Source organism: Arachis hypogaea, chromosome 5, assembly GCF_003086295.3.
Source record: "Arachis hypogaea cultivar Tifrunner chromosome 5, arahy.Tifrunner.gnm2.J5K5, whole genome shotgun sequence".
In the NCBI taxonomy this organism is placed as follows: Eukaryota; Viridiplantae; Streptophyta; class Magnoliopsida; order Fabales; family Fabaceae; genus Arachis; species Arachis hypogaea.
The window spans coordinates 43,607,146-43,613,532 of record NC_092040.1 but is presented as its reverse complement, the minus strand read 5'-3'; the positions used below and the strand labels follow the sequence as shown (position 1 = coordinate 43,613,532).

The 6,387-nt window shown below is 39.0% G+C and overlaps 1 non-coding gene across 1 annotated transcript; it reads right to left on the bottom strand.

The window, feature by feature from the left end:
• Positions 1-1,783: 1,783 nt before the first annotated feature.
• LOC112804163 (small nucleolar RNA R71) lies at positions 1,784-1,891 on the bottom strand. The gene has a single exon (XR_003202781.1). It is a non-coding gene; the product is annotated as a small nucleolar RNA R71 (small nucleolar RNA).
• Positions 1,892-6,387: the final 4,496 nt, after the last annotated feature.

The following is a 6,387-nucleotide window of genomic DNA, read 5'->3' as shown; positions in this document are numbered from 1 at the left end:
AAAAATTTTGAATCTCTTTATTTTCTTCTCCATATAATTTTCAAAAAATCCAAAAAAAAAATTATAAAATCTTAAAATCAAAAAATATTTTTATGTTTCTTGTTTGAGTCTAGTGTCTCATTTTAAGTTGGTGTCAATTGCATGTTTCTGTTCTTCTTGCATTTTTCGAATTCATGCATGTGTCTTCGTTGATCTTCAAGTTGTTCTTGATGATTTCATTGCTCTGATCTTTAAATTCTCTTGTCTTGAGTATTTTGTTGTTTCTCATATGCATTCTCAATTTGTTAGTGTCAGTAGTGAATAAACTTCTAAGTTTGGTGTCTTGCATGCATTGTTTATTTGATTTTAGTTGCATTTTGATTGTTCATTAAAAATCTAAAAAATTATTAATTAGTGTATTTTCAAGTCAATAATACAGAGAATTGAAGATTCAGAACATACAGCAGAGGAATTACACAGAAAAAGCTGGGCGTTCAAAACGCCCAGTGAAGAAGGAAAACTGACGTTTAAACGCCAGCCAGGGCACCTGGCTGGGCGTTTAACACCCAAAAGGGTAGGATTTTGGGCGTTAAACGCCAGAATGGATACCATTCTGGGCGTTTAACGCTAGGATGGCACAAGAGGAAAGATTTTATTTTTAATTCAAATTTTTTTCAAGTTTTCAAAATTTTTCAAAATCAAATCTTTTTCAAATCATATCTTTTCAATCATACATTTTCAAAATCAATTTCTTTCTATTTTCAAAAATACTTGCTAACAATTAATGATTTGATTCAACATTTCAAGTATGTTGCCTTTTCTGTTGAGAAAGGTTTAATGATTGAATCATATATTTTCTTGTTAGCCAAGTCATTAATTTTCAAAATCAAATCTTTTTCTAAATCGTTTTTTAATCACATCTTTTTCAAAATAGTTTTCAATCATATCTTTTTGATTTCTAATTTCAAAATCTTTTTCAAAAATCACTTTATTTCCCTCCTAATCATATTTTTCGAAAATCATTCTTCAATTTTTCAAAATGTTTTCAAAATCTTTTTTTCGAAAATTTCTTTCCCTCTTCTCACATCCTTCTATTTATGGACTAACACTCCTTCACTATCAACAATTCGAACTCCATCTCTTTTGATAAGTTCAAATTCTTCTTCTACCTTCTCCTTCTATTTTTCTTTTCCTCTGACACCTCAAGGAATCTCTATACTATGACATAGAGGATTCCATATTTTCTTGTTTTCTTCTCTTTCATATGAGCAGGAGCAAAGACAAAAGCATTCTTGTTGAGGCTGACCCTGAACCTGAAAGGACCTTGAAGCGAAAGCTAAGAGAAGCTAAAGCACAACTCTCTGTAGATGACCTAACAGAATTCTTCAAAGAAGAAGACATGGCAACCGAAAACAACAACAATGCCAACAATGTAAGGAAGGTGCTGGGTGACTTTACTGTACCTACTCCCGATTTCTATGGGAGAAGCATTTCTATCCCTGCTATTGGAGCAAACAACTTTGAGCTTAAGCCTCAATTAGTTTCTCTAATGCAACAGAATTGCAAGTTCCATGGACTTCCACTGGAAGATCCTCATCAGTTTTTAGCTGAATTCTTGCAAATCTGTGACACTGTCAAGACCAATGGGGTTGACCCTAAGGTCTACAGACTTATGCTATTCCCTTTTGCTGTAAGAGACAGAGCTAGAATATGGTTGGACTCACAACCCAAAGAAAGCCTGAACTCTTGGGAAAAGCTAGTCAATGCCTTCTTGGCAAAGTTCTTTCCACCTCAAAAATTGAGTAAGCTTAGAGTGGAAGTCCAAACCTTCAGACAGAAGGAAGGTGAATCCCTCTATGAAGCTTGGGAAAGATACAAACAATTGATCAGAAAGTGTCCTTCTGACATGCTTTCTGAATGGAGCATCATAGGTATCTTCTATGATGGTCTGTCTGAACTGTCCAAGATGTCATTGGACAGCTCTGCTGGAGGATCGCTTCATCTGAAGAAGATGCCTGCAGAAGCTCAAGAACTCATTGAAATGGTTGCAAATAACCAATTCATGTACACTTCTGAAAGGAATCCTGTGAACAATGGGACGAATCAGAAGAAAGGAGTTCTTGAGATTAATACTCTGAATGCCATGCTGGCTCAGAACAAAATATTGACTCAGCAAGTCAATATGATTTATCAAAGTCTGTCTGGAATGCAAGCTGCACCAGGCAGTACTAAGGATGCTTCATCTAAAGAAGAAGCTTATGATCCTGAGAACCTTTCAATGGAAGAGGTGAATTACATGGGAGAACCCTATGGAAACACCTATAATCCTTCATGGAGAAATCATCCAAATCTCTCATGGAAGGATCAACAGAGACCTCAACAAGGTTTCAACAACAACAATGGTGGAAGAAACAGGTTTAGCAATGGCAAGCCTTTTCCATCATCTTCTCAGCAACAGATAGAGAATTCTAAGCAGAGCCACTCTGACTTAGCAACCATGGTCTCTGATCTAATCAAAACCACTCAAAGTTTCATGACTGAAACAAGATCCTCCATTAGAAATTGGAGGCACAAGTGGGTCAGCTGAGTAAGAAAGTTACTGAACTCCCTCCTAGTACTCTTCCAAGCAATACAAAAGAGAATCCAAAAGGAGAGTGCAAGGCCATCAACATGGCCGAATTTGGAGAGGAGAAAGAGGCAGTGAACGCCACTGAGGAAGACCTCAATGGACGTCCACTGGCCTCCAATGAGTTCCCTAATGAGGAACCATGGGAATCTGAGGCTCACACTGAGACCATAGAGATTCCATTGGATTTACTTCTACCATTCATGAGCTCTGATGAGTATTCTTCCTCTGAAGAGGACGAAGATGTCACTGAAGAGCAAGTTGCTAAGTACCTTGGAGTAATCATGAAGCTAAATGACAAGTTATTTGGTAATGAGACTTGGGAGGATGAACCTCCTTTGCTCACCAAAGAACTGGATGACTTGTCTAGGCAGAGATTACCTCAAAAGAGACAGGACCCTGGGAAGTTCTCAATACCTTGTACAGTAGGCACCATGACCTTCAAGAAGGCTCTGTGTGACCTAGAGTCAAGCATAAACCTCATGCCTCTCTCTGTAATGGAGAAGCTAGGGATCTTTGAGGTGCAAGCTGCAAGAATCTCACTAGAGATGGCAGACAATTAAAGAAAATAAGCTTATGGACTTGTAGAGGATGTTCTGGTAAAAGTTAAAGACCATTACATCCCTGCTGATTTCATAGTCCTAGAGACTGGGAAGTGCATGGATGAATCCATCATCCTTGGCAGACCCTTCCTAGCCACAGCAAAGGCTGTGATTGATGTTGACAGAGGAGAATTGATCATTCAAGTGAATGAAGAATCCCATGTCATCTCAGAAGAAGAGGGACGAAAGGTCCTGTGGGGGTGCCATAGTGCTAGTTATGGAGGTCACTTTGGAGGAGAAAGAACTGCCGCAAAGGTGCTTCAATGTGGGTTTTTTTGGCCCACTTTTTTCAAGGATGCCAAGGAATTGGTGAAAAGCTGCAACGAATGCCAAAGGGCTGGGAACCTGCCCAAAAGAAATGAAATGCCACAGCAATATATTCTAGAACTTGAACTGTTTGATGTGTGGGGAATCGATTTCATGGGACCATTCCACCCTCATATTCAAACAGGTTTATCTTGGTGGCAGTGGACTATGTATCTAAGTGGGTGGAGGCAGTGGCAACCCCAGCTAATGACACCAAGGTAGTTATAAACTTCCTTCGAAAGAATATCTTCACCCGGTTTGGAGTCCCACGAGCTATCATTAGCGACGGAGGAAGCCATTTCTGCAATAGACCATTGGAAGCCTTACTCCTGCGATATGGGGTGAAGCATAAGGTTGCCACACCTTATCATCCACAAACAAGTGGGAAAACAGAGATATCCAACTGAGAGTTGAAAAGGATTCTAGAAAAGACTGTGGAGATATCAAGAAAAGATTGGGCAAAGAAACTAGATGATGCTCTTTGGGCATACAGGACAGCCTTCAAAACACCAATTGGAAAGTCCCCATATCAACTGGTGTATGGTAAGACTTGTCACTTGCCATTAGAGTTGGAGCACAAGGCCTCTTGGGCCCTTAAAACACTGAACTTAGATAGCACTGCTGCTGGTGAAAAAAGGGTCCTACAGCTTCAAGAATGGGAAGAATTTAGGTCTCAAGCCTATGAAAATACCAAGATTTACAAAGAAAAAGCAAAAAGGAGACATGATCTCAACTTGGTACCCAGAAGTTTTGAAGAAGGGCAACATGTGCTTCTCTACAACTCTAGACTGAAACTCTTTCCTGGAAAACTCAAATCAAGATGGTCGGGACCCTTTCTAGTCACAAAAGTCTCACCTTATAGACACATAGAAATAATGGAAGAAAACTCAAGGAGAAGGTTCACGGTGAATGGGAAAAGACTCAAACACTACTTGGGCAGTATGGGGGAGACCCCCAAATAGAAGTACAACCTCAACTGAGGAAGGAATCGTCGAGCTAGTGACGCTAAAAAAGCACTTTGTTGGGAGGCAACCCAACCTGAGGTAATTTTCTTTTCATAGGTCTTTTGATAAAAATGTCAAAGTGGGTTCTCTATAGTGTGAAGAGCTAAGTTTGGTGTTACACACCAAAAATAATACAAGGGTGAATATAGGGCTCTAAGTTTGGTGTCCCACCAAAACCCCAGCCTAAGAGTGCATTGCAGCCCTTAATGATGAAGCATTGCTCTAGCAATTAGAGAACTCACTTGACAGATGCTTAGCCTCTAATACATAGATTGTCTTTTTAACTCATAGTGTTTTAGAATAAAAAGCGCACAAAGTTATTGCATACATCCAATCTGTCAAAGTAAGCAAGGAACTAAGTTTGGTGTTCACACACCAAGCCAAGCTCAGAAGCTCACACATACACATGCATGCTAACTCTTTTCCAAGTGCTTAGAGAACAAGCAACTTTCAATAGTGTTACAGGATTCCAATCAACCCCAGGGGATGAGCATACCTCATTATCCAAGGAAACAGACAAGGACGTGATTGCTAGGACGATAACGCCAAGGAAGATATCATGAGGTTGTATCAAACCATCTCGAAATACCGAACTCTAAGTGAAAATTGATTGAATGAAACCTGCATATTGTACTTGTTCTTCCTTATTCACATCCTAGTGTGCTAACCTAATGCCTTGAATGCTCACTTTCACCTTTCTTACTTGTATGCTTATCTCTTTAAGTTAATCAAAAAGAAAATGATATGGAAAGAACGAGAGTGGAGTCATTTTGTGAAGTGCATTCTGAATGTTTGTGGTAGGATGATTAGTAAGCTAAGTTGGTTCACCAAGAAAGGAAAGAAAGCAACTATCCATCCTAAGTCCTATGTTTGAGACACATTCTTTGAGGCTAGCTAACCAATAAGATCCCAACAAGAAAAGAAAAAGAGTAATACAAGTGAAAATAAGAAAGGAAACACAATAAGAAACAATGCTAGGCACCAAGGGTTTCAAAATTGAGGCATGTGTCTGTGGTGTTTATGTACAAGGGATATACTTGGATGAATAAGCTCTTAGGGGTGCCTTATCACTTGGTAACTTCGATTAACTAATCCGGGATTATCAGCTGAAAGTCCACTATCAAGAGTAACCCTTGTTACAGAGCACTTAGTAACCCAAAGAGGTGCTGGACACCAAGGTCTCAAGAAAGAAGAATAACAAACCATGTGCCTGTGGTGTGTATGTATGAGGGAAAGAGACTTGAGGGAGTAAGTCCTTAGGGGTGTCTTAACACCTAGCACCCTAAAACCAACTGGTTTGGGAGTGTTGGCTGAAAGCTTATCATAAAGAGTCGCCCTCTTACAAAGCACCTAGCAAAAAGAAAAATAAACTTAGAAAAAAAAGAAGAGAAGGATCAATAAGAAAGAAGCCTCAAGGGATGTAATCAAGAGAGTGACTAGGGATTTGATAAAGGCTTGAAACCTAAAAGGAAAGAACCTAAGTTGCTATGCATGAAACTCCATGAAACTCCATGAACCAGGAATGCTACTTCCATTTTATCTTCTTGTTCTTTCATTTCATTTTTCTTATACTTCAGTACTTGCTTAGGGACAAGCAAGCTTTAAGTTTGGTGTTGTGATGCCAGGGCATCTAGGCCAGTTTCACTGACCTTTTCTTTACTATTTTAGGGTAGTTTCATGCATTTTTCTAGTGAATAAGGCAAGTTTTGGGTGAAAATACACTTACACCTTCATTTAAACAACTATTGTGAATTTTGCATGATTTCATGAGATTTTTGCCAGAATTGCATGAGAATTTGATGATGCATAATCTCATGACTTTGGCTAGAGCTTTGATGCACTTTAATTGCTTGATTTCAGGACAAATGAA